The sequence below is a fragment of the Papio anubis genome, chromosome 15 (assembly GCF_008728515.1).
Source record: "Papio anubis isolate 15944 chromosome 15, Panubis1.0, whole genome shotgun sequence".
In the NCBI taxonomy this organism is placed as follows: domain Eukaryota; kingdom Metazoa; phylum Chordata; class Mammalia; order Primates; family Cercopithecidae; genus Papio; species Papio anubis.
Genome location: NC_044990.1, coordinates 69,045,620 through 69,060,684, shown reverse-complemented (window position 1 = coordinate 69,060,684; position 15,065 = coordinate 69,045,620). Strand labels below are relative to the sequence as shown.

General features: G+C 36.8%; 1 long non-coding RNA gene across 1 annotated transcript in view; it reads right to left on the bottom strand.

The window, feature by feature from the left end:
- Positions 1-880: 880 nt before the first annotated feature.
- LOC108582943 overlaps positions 881-15,065 on the bottom strand; it is a 73,432-nt gene continuing 59,247 nt past the window's right edge. The window contains exon 5 of the long non-coding RNA XR_004178532.1: positions 881-3,275. This is a non-coding gene — a long non-coding RNA (uncharacterized LOC108582943). The remainder of the gene's footprint in view (positions 3,276-15,065) is intronic.

The window sequence follows — 15,065 nt, the reverse complement described above, 5'->3', positions numbered from 1 at the left end:
ATTGCTTCTCATTTGGTGCTTTTGTTATCAGATGGTAAGTTTTTGTATGAACTACTACGTTTCTAGATTTTTCCTTAATTGTAATTGACCTACATCTGCCATGCTTACTCTAGTCTAATGATTTTGTCAAGGCTCAGAAACTGATAGCCCAAAACATGGCATTTTGTACATGCTGAACTGAAAAGGAGCCTCAAGATCTCTCTGACCTCTTGTTACTGAAACATCACGAGTTTGGTCTAGGTTCTGTTGTTTACCACACAGAAACCCAATCATTGAGACAAAAAGTTTTGCCAAGAAAGAATGCTTTAATTGGGTGTTGCAGCCAAGAATATGGGAATCAGTCTCAATCCCATCTTCCTGAACAGCTAAAATCAGGGGTTCATATAGAAGGGAAGAAATATAACTACATGCAGGAAAACAGGAATTAGGGAAGGGTAAGGAAAAGGATTTGGTTAACAGGAAGTGGCTGGTTGGTTTGGCAATCATGATGGGTGAGAAATCTGAAGCCTCATTGTACAGATGTGATGATCTGGTGAGTTTCAGTTCCTCCATACTATCTGGGAGCCTTCATGGTGGTTTCCTGAGAAAGCAACTCCGATAAGACAAATTAACTTTCTCAAGTTTTAAAACTGTGAGAGGCCAGGCGTGATGACTCACGCCTGTAATCCCAGCACTTTGGGAGGCCAAGGCAGGCAGATCACGAGGTCAGGAGATCGAGACTATCCTGGTTAACACGGTGAAACCCCCTCTCTACTAAAAAATACAAAAATTTAGCCTGGCATGGTGGGGGGTGCCTGTAGTCCCAGCTACTAGGGAGGCTGAGGCAGGGGAATGGCATGAATCTGGGAGGCGGAGATTGCAGTGAGCCAAGATTGCGCCACGGCACTCCAGCCTGGGCAACAGAACAAGACTCTGTCTTAAAAAACAAACAAACAAACAAACAAACAAACAAAAACTGTGAGAAGAAATTTCTATGTTTACTCAAAAGAAACCACTAGCATCAGTTCCTTGGGACACCTGGGCCAGTTTCCCTTTCCTGTTCCTTTCACTGTTTCTCCCAAAGCACAGAATTCTCTGAAGATCCCTTATCTACCTAAAATCTGTACCTACAAAAGAAAACAATGACCTCTTGCCTCTTCTCTGCATTTTTGTTAACTGAACCCATATTACAAAAAAGACGACTAAGGTCTGTCAACACACCTGGAAAGACATTTTTCACTAACCATTGTCCGTTCTGTGGGATCAATGCACTTTGTCCCAGACCATTCTATGTTCTCCAAGTCCATTGAACTCTCTCCAGTAATCATTTATTGCTTTCAACAGAAGTCCTCTTTTCCCCACTGTAATAACCTAATTTCCTGGAAACAACCAGTCATTCTTTCTGTCACTTCAAGGTGGTATCTATGCTTCTATAGCTCATTGAGGACTTAGGGCTTCACTCTGAAGCCTCCCTTGTATGCATGTTAAATAAATTTGTATGCTTTTTCCCCAAGGTAGTCTGCCTTTTGTGAGTTGATTTTCCTGTGACCCTTCAGAGGCCAAGGGAAACTTTCCCCTTGGCCTCTACAAGATATTTTTTTTTTATCTTCTTATTTAAATACACATTTATCCTCATCTTTAAGAGTAGAATGTTACCAACCTATTGCATAGAAATTAATGAAATGAAATGAGATAGTGACTTTGAAGCTTATGGAAGAATACCTGAACTATAATAGGTTCTTAAAAAATATTGTTTAAGATTATTAATATTTTTAGTCTTAACTATTGAGTAGTTTTGCCTTTTGAAATACAACTATATTATTACTATCTATCTCATTCAATTTCTGATTAGTAATTAAAATTGCTTAATTACAATAAAATTAATGTTGTTTGTTGATGCTACCAGGAAACCAATGCTTCCACCATTCACTTTACTTTTGTTTGTATAGTGTCAATAATATGAAGCTAGTCTGAGACATTTAAGTAAATTGGTAAGAATTTTTGTAACAACTCTGATGCTACAGAATAACTAGACTCTATTTTATTCAATTATTTAAGAGTGTTCAATCTTCCATCATTACTTTCATCTTTATAACACTACTGAACATATTTACTCAACATATAATCATGTAGTTCTTAAAGTAACACTGACATAGATTCCATACTACTCAATTACAAAATTCATGTGAAAATGTGCTTGGGTAGATTTTCTTAAGCCGAATGATTATGGAAAAAGTTGTTCCATTTTTATTTAGATACAATCATGTGACTTTAACAGAAGAGAGTGGGAAGCAAGTCTATCATTAACTAAACACAACAAAAGTGTTGCTTTATTTTATAAGGGACCAAGATGGCATTAATATTCTCCTTATATTGACCAAATTTTAGACAGATTTCTTCCTGACTAGAGGTTCTTGATCTGCCTTTTCTTAGAGCACTTACTTATAATCACATATTTTTATCTACCCCTTTAAAAGATGTGCTTATCTTTTTAAAAACCTCTTGCCGGTTTTATAGCCCAGTGATGCAGGAGTTTTCTTGACTCCTTCATCAGACATGCAATGCGCGGGGTACCCTGTTTACTTGGCCCACTGTCCTCAACCTCTTGTGGGAGGGAGCGTGTGAGCAAGTGATTCAGCTGGCCACTTAGGGCGCCAGCAGGGGCAAGCTCCATGCAGGTCCTGCAGCCAGACCAGGTGTGGGCAAAAGAGTGCAGATTCTGGCTGGCTACTTTGGGTGCTGGCAAGAGCAGGCTCTGGCGGGCCCCATGGCAGCACTGAGGCTGGGGTGCCTGCAATCCTTAAAGCCCCAGAGGGCATGTTACCATGCTCGCTTAGCTCTGCTGTTCATGTACAGAGGTTTGTTGGCAGCTCAGTGGGCCCCTTGCCTCATCACATGGAGTGGCTGCCACTCTACAAGGGCAAAGGGCCGCTGTAACAGCCTTTTTAAGGTACCTGCACTCGAGGGGTTCCGAGCTCTTGTCTGGTGTCCAAGAAGAATTATGTTGCCTGGACTCTTGAATGATGGTGGAGGCAGAGAATTTTATTTAGTAATTGAAGTGGCTCTCAGCAGAGAGGGGAGCTGAAGAGGGAATGGGATAGGCAGATAATCTTTCCTGAAGTCCAGTCGTCTACAGCTGACTCTTCTCTGAAATTAAGCCATCTCTCCTCTTAAGTCCACTTGTCCCTCTGAAGTCAAGTTGCCTCTCTTCAGTCAAGCCACTTCTACCTCTCTACTGATGGAGTCTGAGGCCTTTATAGGCACCGGATGGGGGATAGGGTGGGCCATAAGTAGTTCTGGAAAAGACAACATTCAATTGGTAAGAAGACATTATTCAGAAAGAACCAATAGGGAAAGAGCAGGCAAACAGGGATACAAGTTCACACTTTGGGTCATGGGGTTCAGGCTTTTGAGGTTTTGCCAGGGACTCACCCCTGTCTGCCTAGAATTTCTCTGCCTCCTGCCTCTATCATCAGGAAATAGCTTTCTCAATGAACCACAAAACTTTATCTTTGAAATGTAAACGTGGAAGGAAAATAGGGCCTCTATCTCCAAGCTTCTGTGGAAATGGTAGGGGTTTAATATCCCTGGGTGCTCCAAGTTGTAAAATTACTTTGTGTCCTGAAGATAGGACAAACTTTTCTTTTCTTTTGGGCAAAGCCATTTAGCGAACACAGATTGCCTACAAGCCAACTCCCCCACACCAGCTCTTAAAATCTCTTCCACCCTTCCTTAAGCAGAGTTGAGTACCCTGCCTTGATCTGTACTCTCTTCCCTACTAATGGTAACAGCATTGGAAAAAAATCAACCTCTGCATGTTCATCTTATCTGGTGAAATTTTTTTTTTATAATAAACACTCTAAGTTACAACAAATTAGATAAGTGCTGAATAAATTGAAGTCATTTACATGAAATGAAAAACATAGACAATTATCTTTAATATGGTAAGTTATATTAGTACTATGTAAGTCTTTTCATGAAAGTGAATTTCAATGTAAGAAAATCTCATTGTGGATTTAGGCAATATTAATTGAAATGCAGAAATGTGAACAACATAAAATATATGTACTACCAAAATATCTTTTGGAAAAATTGTAAACAACCATGGATATAATAACAGTAACAGTGCTAAGAATGGCTACAAAAGGACCAAAAATCTAATAAGACACCCTCTGTGGAAGTATTTAACCTACTAAAGAGATCTGTGACAATAAAGTAAAAATGATGGATAGGATGTGGGTAGTTGATTTCTGAGCAGCTGTCCTTTAGTTTGGATGAGTGTAAACCAAGAAGTATCTGAGACAGGTCTCAAATCAATTTGCCAAGGTCTAGCACAATGCCTGGAAGCAAAGAACACAGAATCACAGAAACAGTCTGTGGTTCCTGGGAATAAGTGGGCTGGAGGAGAAAGAGGAAGGGTGTGGTTGCAAGAGCAAAGGAGCATGTAGAGGAATAGTCCATTAGGCATTTATCTTTTGCTTAGCAAATGGGCACTTTACATAGGATGAGGTGAACATAGAGTAGCGACCTGTGGAGATGTTTAACCCTTTATTTGTAGCTACCTGCTTAGGAACAAAAGGAAGGACAGTTTCTTCAATGATTTGCCTTCCATCTTAATTTTTTCCTTTTGGAATAGTAAACTAGGGTCCCGAGTTTGTATTTTCCTCTCACGTGAGGATACCACAATTATTTTCTTTCTTTTTATGACAGTATCCCAGGTAGGATATTTTTAATTATTTACTCAGAGGTGTGAAATCACACCCAAGGCAGAAAATATAGATAAAATCAAATTAAAGAGGGATTATGTGTCATCAAACATGTTACAGAGGAACAGCTAAATAACAGATTGATTTTATCCAGAGAGAAATCTAATGCAGATATTGTCAAACATGTACACTTTTTTTCTAAATAAATATAACTACATACCTAAGGGTACAGTTTTGACACTATTTATCTTGTTGAAGACATTAACATTATACCATTTATCCACTGTTATGTGGGGCAGGAAAACACCAAGATCCTTAGGTAATAAGATGCTAAGTGAGTGGCCTAATAAGAAAAAATAAGAAAACGAGGACTGAGAGACACAGACTCAGAGCCTATACTTAGGTTTCTTTATAGTGGGGACATTTGCTGCCACTCAAAGAGTAATGAAATGTCTTCTTCCCCCATGAAACTTGAGTTTGGATCTAGAGCCCTTCCCCTTCTTCCCAAGAGAGGAAAAAATAAGCTCTCTACTTCTGAATGGGAAGAGAAGTGAATATTTCTGTTTATATACAGCTGATGAAATTCATAACTTGGGGGTCTGTAATAGTTTCCAAAGCCTGGATAAAACAGGACCAAAACCTGGATGGCTTAAAACAACTGAAATGTATTCTCTCACAGTTTTGGAGACTGCAAGTCTGAAATCAAAGTGTCCAAGGGCCTGTTCCCTTGGAAGCCTTTAAGAGAGAATCCTTCCTTGCCTCTCTAACATCTAACAGTCTTTGGTATTACTTGGCTTGTTGTAGCTGAACTCCAGTCTCTGCCTCTGTCTTCAGATGGCTGTCCTCTCACTTGAGGTCTCTGAATGACCTCCCTTTTCTGCATGTCTGTCTCTAATATTGTAACCACCCAAGGGGTTCACCTTGCCCACTGTCTAGACAGAGCCCATTTATCAATACAGGAGAATTGAAATAGAGAAAGAGTAATTCATGCAGAGCTGGCTGTGGAAGAGACTGGAGTTTTATTATTACTCAAATCAGTCTCCCTGATAACTTCAGGATCAGAGTTTTTAAGGATAACTTGGAGGGAAGGGGGGCCAGTGAATCGGGAGTGCTGATTGGTTGGTTTGAGGATGAAATCATAGGGAGTCGAACTTGTTCCCTTATGCTAAGTCAGTTCATGGGTGGGGCCATCAAACTGGTTGGCAGGTCCAGGTGGGGCCATCTGGTTGTTAGAAATGCAAAAACCTGAAAAGACATCTTAAAAGGCCAATTATAGGTTCACAATAGTGTTGCTATCTTTAAGAGTAATTGGGATAGTTGCAAATCTCATGACCTCCAGAATAATGATTGATAATATTTAGAATTCCAACCCCTCTCATTCCAACTTGGTGGCTGGTGGCCTTTCATTCGTTTTACAATAGTTTAGCTTTTGAGAAGGGCTATTCTTTAAACTATAAACTAAATTCCTTCCCAAGGCTAGTTCAGCCTACACCTATGAATGGATAAGGACAGTTTAGAGATTAGAGGCAAGATGGAATTGTTATAATTTCCTTAGTTATAATTTGCAAATTTTGCAAGTTTTCCTTAGTTTAATTTTGCAAAAGTTATAAATTTTGCAAAGGCACTTTCAACATGTGTCCGAATTTCCCCTTCTTATGAGGATATCTATCATAATGGCTTAGGCCCACTGTAATGACCTTATCTTAATTTGATTACATCTACAAAGACTCTATTTCCAAGTAAGGTGACATTCATGGACAGCAGAGGATAGGACTTCAACTTCTTTATTTGCAGAACAGGATTCAGTTCAACAAATAATATTCCCTTCAGTCTTCCTTTCTTCCTCTCTCTTTTGCTCCCTCTCTCATTTCCTTTTCTCTCCTTCCTTCTTTTATTCTCAATATACAATTTTCATTGTTGCCCTAATTTTTTCCTGACAGAAAAATGATTTAGCAAGTTCTGAATTAAGTAAAATTACTTCAATAGAAATATCTATGTAAGTAATGAATTTATAAGAGTGATACTTACGCAAATGAAAGAACTACATCCCTTTCTGAGTCCATGAGTCATCTAAAAACTGATAAAAAATGAATGACTGTCACTGATCTTTTCTTCTCCTTTGACACTTTGCTTTGAATATTCCTTGTCTCTCACTTCATGTCATGTTATGGAAAGTCATATCATCTATTTATATTGGCTTATCTTCTACCCCTCCTCAATAAGCTTTATCTACTAGGCATCATCCCTGTCCCAAATGTACTAAAACTTGTCCGTTCTTAATGCAAAAAATTATAAAATACAAAAAAAAAAAACACACACAAATTTTATTCTGATTCTTCATAAGCTACAATACTATCTCACTCCTTTTTCACAAATGTTTCTAAAGAAATTTAAATTGTTTTAACCACCACCTAACCACCCTTTTAATCCTCAGTTCTCTGGCATTCAACCTCCATCAACTGGCCAGGCAATGGTGGCTCACTCCTGTAATCCCCGGGTGGGTGGATTGCTTGAGCTCAGGAGTTTGAGATCAGCCTGGGAAACATGATGAAACCCTGTCTCTAAAAAAAAATACAAAAATTAGCTGGGTATGGTGGTACATGTCTATAGTCCCAGCTACTCAGGAGTCTAGGGTAGGAGGATTGCTTGAGACTAGAAGGTTGCATAGAACCAAGGTTACAGTGAGCTTAGATTGCACCACTGCACTCCACACTCCAGCCTGGTTGACCGAGTGATACTGTCTCAAAACAAACAAACAAACCCTCTGTTCTCTCCAACTCTATCCCTACTCCAGAGGCAGTTTTCCAATAAGATAGACCTAGCTTTTATCCAAGCACATCCTCTTTCCAGCTGTGTAATCTTCAATAAGCTACTTACATGCTAACTCTTGATTTCTTCTTCTATAAATGGTCATAATACTTTCTTAAAATGAAGTTTATTGAGCTAAGGCATACGCATATTTAGTTACACAGTGCAAGTTTGACAATGGTTAATCACTCAATCCAAGTTATTATTTCAATAATAGTAAATATTAATGTTATTATGTGTACTTTTAAGTAACACTTAGTTAAATCATATTCAAAGTGATTTTGAACACACAGCTTTTTTGCACTCTTTTAACTGTTTAGGGCTGCCACTAGACTCTACCCTTAGGCAAAATTATCATCTGATTTGAAATTCATCTCATTTGAGTATATCCTCTGCATTTGTTCGTGTTTGCTACTAATGTTTAGATCGCTCCTCTACATTAATCAAGGACATTCTACATGATGGTCTCTGTCTTCTTCAAATCTTTCCAGAATTCCTGACATCTCCAGAATGCACCAGGCTAACATAGCCTCTTTCCTAGATTTTTCTTTCGACCAGTGTGGCAAATTATCATCTTCAGCCAACCTCAGCAACCCATCAGCATGCTCTTACAGTATACCTTGGCTTCAAATCAGTGGATCCTACACTGTAATTGGATTCCCCATTAGCCAATTAGCTCCTCAAATCTTTTAGATTTTAATAATTCTTAAATGTTTCTTAAAATTGGTTGAGAAAATTCTCAACAAACAAGAAAGGCAAGTGTGGCAGGAAGTCAGGGACCCCTAACGGAGGCACTGGCTAAAGTCACGGCAGAAGAACATAAATTGTGAAGATTTCATGGACATTTATTAGTTTCCCAAATTAATACTTTTATAATTTCTTATGCCTGCCTTTACTGCAATCTCTGAACATAAATTGTGAAGATTCCACGGACATTTATCACTTACCCAATCAATAACTCTTATAATTTCCTATGCCTGTCTTTACTTTAATCTCTTAATCCCATCATCTTTGTAAGTTGAGGCTGTATATCACCTCAGGACCCTGTGATGATTGCATTAACTCCACAAATTGTTTGTAAAACATGTGGGTTTGAACAGTATGAAACCTGGGCACCCTGAAAAAGAATAGGATAACAGTGATGTTCAGGGAACAAGGGAGATAACCATAAGGTCTGACTGCCTGCAGGGCTGGGCAGAACAGAGTCATATTTTTCTTACTGAAGAAAATGAGTAGGAGAAATATCGCTGAATTCTTTTCCCAGTAAGGAATAACCCTGGGAAGGGAATTCTAGTCAGACCAGTTCTCTGCTCTTGAACCCTGTTTCCTGTTAAGATGTTTGTCAATGACAATGCATGCACAGTGGGACAAGGAACATCATCAGTAATTCTAATTTCACCCCAGCCTTATGACCTTGCCCTGCCCTTCCATCCTTGTGATCTTTTGTTGCCCCTAAAGCATGTGATCTCTGAGACCCACTCCCTATTCATGTACCCCTCCCCTTTTGAAATCCCTAATAAAAACTTGACGGTTTTGTGGCTCAGGGGGCATCATGGAACCTGCCAATATGTGATGTCACCCCCGGAGACCCAGCTATAAAATTTCCCTCTTTTGTACTCTTTCACTTTATTTCTCAGACTGGCCGACACTTAGGGAAAATAGAAAAGAACCTACGTTGAAATATTGGGTGCTGGTTTCCCCGATGGCAAGAGCAAAAATCTACTGGAAAATTATTTTGAGTTTTCCATGAAGTTTGAGAACCAGTCCCAGTCAGCTTTCATTTTTTATTCATTATAGGTGTCAATCCTTTACTGTATGTCTTCGCATTTTAAACATTCTTTGAGGCGATGATCTTGCCTCCTGATATGAAGAAGTAATTCAGGCTATCAATTAGGAATTTCCACAACTACTTACTTTCTCCACCAATACATGTATTGATACTCACTGCAGTGTTTCCTCTTTCTCTTCAGGACAAGGAGGATGCATATATGTCTTCTAAGCCACACAATTATTTTACCTGTGCTCATGGCTCCACTGACTTGTGATTTCTCCAGGGGTCTTGCTCTATCAACTCTGTCTTTATTGGCTATCTTAGTTAACTTGGGCTGCTGAAACAAAATGCCATACACTGGTTGACTTAAGCAACTGACATTCATCATTTATTCCTCACAGTTCTGGAAGGGGGAGAAGTCCAAGATCAAGGTTCTGAGAGATTCAGTTTCTGGTGAGGATCCCTTCTTGGTTTGCACACCTCCAAATACATTGGGAGTTACAGTGTTCAAATACAAATTTTGATGGGATAGAAACACTTAGTACATAGCAGTGACATGAACTGTTTCTCTCCTGAAACTGTATCATAAATACATAATACTTAAGACTCTTTCATCTAAAAACTATACAAATTAACAAAACTACCACATTCTTCTTTGAGAGTTAAATTCTAGACAACAATGAATCTCTCTTTTAACTTTATAAGTAAAATTTCTAGAAATAATTCTTTATGCTCACCGACTTTACTTTCACTCTCTGTATATTCATCCATCTGGCTTCAACATTTATTTCCCTCTAAAACTGCTCTTATGTAGTCCAACAGGCCAGATGGTTCTGAGAACATGTACTATGAGCTGGTGATGCTGAGAAAAATCTAAGACTTTTTACATTTTTAAGAGAGGCGTGAAGATGATGAGAATCAGAAACATTATATAAGATCACGTTCTATGTTACAGACAAGACTCTGGCAAAATTCAAACTCTCCAAAGTGTGTCAATCTCATGTACACAATGACCACCCCATGCATTTTAAAAATGTTTGTGCATCTGGCTATATTAGTGAAAGCTTGCTTACTTTATCTTGTATTGGTAAAAGACAAATACAGACAGAACAACACTATAGCATCAGTTAAAAAAACTACCAAATATATACAATGACCATAATTCCATGATCTAAAGCTTTGAGAGTTTTATGATAAAAAATTTTATAAGACAAGGAGATATGGTAATTCTAGGAAAATCATGTTGGTGTCATACCAAGATCACTTAGAAGCAGGTCCAGTTTTGATGACAAGATATAAATATATATATATATATTTGCGTGTAACTCTTTTTATATGTATGTTTGAAAAATAGTTCTTAAGGTTAATTATAAGAGTATGTAGAAACAGGACATTCAAATTTTTAGGGGCAGAATATTTTGGTACTTAATTTCTTGAAGAAAATTTGCCAAGTATCAAATATCTTACTGTCTAGGTTTACTTTTAATAGAACAATATTAATTTTGAGATGTATTTGTTTACAACTGTGAAAGTGGAAAACAATATAAAATCCATTAATAGGTGGTGTATTAAGTAAATACATATACATACAGAGGCATACTTGGAAGCCACTAAGGAATCTATAGCACCAAAATATATAATTCTTGGAAAATATTTCACCTTATAAAAAGATTTAAATGACACATAGGTTACAAAATGGTATGTATCATAGAATATCAATTCTATAATTAATACATAATATGTCTATATATACAGAAAGGAGTCTGGAAAAATTTGTAATTCTTGATCTTGCTTAATTTTTAGGGATCAGATCATGAATAAGTTTTGCTTTTTGTGTAGCTATTCTAATTTTAAAGTAAAATACAATGTATTAATATAAGGCAATTATGTGAGGAAACACTAGAATTGTAACTTCCGCTCAATCTCCTTCACTTACTCAAGTGACAGCCATTGGCTCTACTCAAATTTCATCTCGAATTGTAATCTCCATGTGTCAGAGGACGGACCTCGTGGGAGGTGATTAAATCATAGAGGTGGATTTCCTCCCTGCTGTTCTCGTGATAGTGAGTGAATTCTCACGAGATCTTACAGTTAAAAAGTGTGGCACTTCCCCCTTCAGTCTCTCTCTCTCCTGCTCTGCCACGGTAAGACGTGCTTGCTTCCCCTTCACCTTCTGCCATGATTGTAAGTTTTCTGAGGCCTCCCAGTCATGCTTCCTGTATGGCCTGCAGATATGTGAGTCAATTAAACCTCTTTTCTTCATAAATTACCCAGTCTTAGGTAGTCGTTTATAGCAGTGTGAAAATGGACTAATACTCTAAGTGAATGACTGAAGAGGGTTTTTGTTTGTTTGTGATAGTCTTGCTCTGTCATGCAGACTGGAATACAGTGGCTTGATCATAGCTCACTGCAACCTCGAACTCCTGGGCTCAAGCGATCTTCCTCCCTCAGCTTCCTGAGTAGCTGGGACTGCAGGCACATGCCACCACACTTGGCTAATTTTTAAATTTTTTTGTAGAGAGAGAGATTCTCTCTAAGTGGCCCAGGCTGGTCTCAAACTCCTGGCCTCGAGCAATCTTCCTTCCTTGGCCTCCCAAGTGCTGGGATTGCAGGTGTGAGTTACTGCATCCAGCACAAGTGAAGAATTTAATTAAGGGGTGGCTTCTATATATGACCATCACTCAGTAGAAAGTACGTCACATATCCTATTCAATTTCACAAGAACTTATGTATAAAGTATGCTAGATGCTATAACAAATTTTTAGTCCCGATATGGTTAAACATTGTGATTGGTTCTATGGTTTTAAAGTTACTCTGTCACAAATTCTGGGCATTAGGTTGAGATTTGTGTCTGTTACTCACAGAGTTACTCAGGGAATAATGATAAATGCTAGTACCCAAATAGGGCCTCTCTAACATCTTAAAACTGCTCTGAATGTTCATTCCTTTTGTGTATTTATATAGAGTCTCATTACACTCAATCTTTACCTTAAGTTCAAACAAACAAAATGTAATAGGTTCCTATGTCCTGAACTCTCAACTTGACCCACTCATACTCTCCTAAGTGAATTGCTGGCTATTGTATGACTTCAACTCTAGCAATGAAGTTTTTAACTACAGTGTGTGCCTGGATTGCATTTACATAGTTAAAAAAAATCTTACTGTATTTGGAACATCATGAGGGCCAACATTTTAGTTTTCAACATGAATAATTAATATGGAAGAAAAGCATCATTAGAGAAATATTTACTGAACTTTTATACAAGTTTCTTGCTTTTGAACCTTAATTCATAATAAAATACATTTCAGCACATGTATCTATTTAAAGTAACTCAGACATCTGTACTATTTAGTCTCATACTGGGCATATTTTCTGTTCTATTATGTGGGGATTTGGTGTATTTGTTACTACTGTGGAAACACACACATTTTCATAAGTTTTTCATCCAGGTATAATTTAAATGTATAAAAGTTGTCATATTAAAATATTATTTCCATTTCCAAAGGTCATATAAGATCATTGAATTCCAATTGTACCAATATTAAATGAAACTCCTTGGAGTTTAGGAAAAATAAAAGGACATTATCATGTGTAGACTTCATTACTCAAATGGCATTATATACACTTCAAATTATGCATGATTTGTTTAGGAAAAAAAATGTTGGCTGGAATGCATTGTGTTTTGTTTACCTGTAGCCAGTTTTCGTCTTTTCCCATAAACCTCCCCTATTACATGGTAGAGCCACAAAGTACCATGTTATATAGGACAAATACAAAAATATATTTTTTCTTCAACTACAAATTATATTTAGATTTCTTCAGAAACGTGTAGCTATTTTTTCCTCATATTATGCCTATAGAAGTTGCTTCTTTTTACATAGTATATGTAGTATTTATTGCTTTATTTTCATCTTGATAAAGACAAAAGAAAGAAAACCTACATTTAAGTGTGTAATTTGCTTAAAATAACTAGAGTCCTTTAAGGTCCATGGATACATGACCTTGTATAAGCACACTGTGTTGTATATTTACCTCTAACTCAGTGAAGCTACTTTTGGTATCTGTTACAGTGTATATCTCTCTTACACAGAATTGGGAAGATGGTTTTTAGATAGTTCAGAGTAAGGAAAATTCAACCAAGATCATATCTTTCTCTATAAACATGTATATGATAAGTGAGCCAATTTAGTCAATTTTGCAAAAATAGATTCATCTTTATATTTTGAAAAAGTGACATTATATCACATTGCTTTTTATTTAACCATTTTAACTCATTAACTGTGCTGATATTTGACTTAATATAGCAATGGTAACTGTAAATGTTGGGAATGGTATTTACAATTGTCCTCACACTTCAACTAATATGTTGATGCTGATATTTATAAGCTCAATAGAACAATGAAATGTCTGTAATGTGTGATGTATATAATTTTAATGTTTCTAAAGCTTTGTTGTAGCTGTAGTTCAGATGGATACATTGTCTCTATTGTGTTTAACGTTCATCATGAAGTTCTTTAAAATAACATTTCCTAAAATACCTGTCATTATAAACTTTGATCAATCTCATTTAATTCTAAGATGTCAGGCTTGTAGACATATAAATAGAAAAAAAAAAAAAAAAAAAAAAAAAAAAACTCCAAAGCTGGGGGAATTTAATTAACATAAGTGGAGTTTGAATAATATATTTTATTCATTTTATGATACATTTTTTCTTAGCATGTGTATTATAACAAGGGAAATCCAGTTCCATAGAATTATACATTTTTAAGTAATACAGAAACATTAACCTATTCAATTTAAATAGCTTTTCCTTTGATCTAAATGATATAAAACTGCATTGTACAATTAATATTAACAGGTTTTTTGTCATCTTAATGGATTATTTGCTGTAATATTAAAAGTATATTTATAATGTTGGCAGAGATCTGAATTCTGGGTATTCAAAGAAATTGTCTATCTTTAAGTAGGAAACTAAATCTAAGAGTTTAAAAAACTGATTTTAAAAACATTAAAACAGCCTATTCAGGATCCCAGTGGCCAAGCATTAAAAGGAAGTGAGCTATAGAATGCTATCAAGGCTGCCAAACAAACTTAAAGCACTTAGTACTTTTACATTTGACCTCTCCTGTTTAAACTCCAGGATAACACCCAATTTGGAAAGATAAGAGGACAGAACAGAGCAAGCACATATTTAAATACCCTGCTAATTTAGAATTGAAAGAAAATTAATTGAAATGATCCAACACTTTACAATAAAGTACAGTGTCTTCAATGTATCATATTGTGCTACAGGAAGGCTTGCAAACTGTTCTGTGTTAACAGCTTGTCTCGTTTCTAAAATTAATTGCCTTCAACTGTATGAACAGCAGAGCATGATCAAGTAACATGAAAGCTTTGGACAGATCAATAATAAAGGCTTCCTAATTTATCCTTTATTCACCACCAACACCACAAGATTAATACATTTCAAAAGGGCCAATTGAGTGAAGTCTTTAGCCTAAAATTACTACTAAAACATCATCCAAATAGAGAGCACAACACAGCTCCTCAGAGTTGCTAAACCAATCAGGCAAAACTAACACAGAAATCAACAGTAGGGATAAGAGGTATTTGAAGATGCTGAAATATTTCTTCTGCATCTGTTATAGAATGTTATACTCTATAGGAGGCTGAACTATCTTTTCCATGTGCAAGATTAAAGGGAGAAAAAAAAAGTAGAGAAATGCTGGTCAAAAGAAGGTTTTGTTTCATAATGAGCCAAACTGGTCTAACTTCATTTTTTGTCTCTTTCCTGTATAGT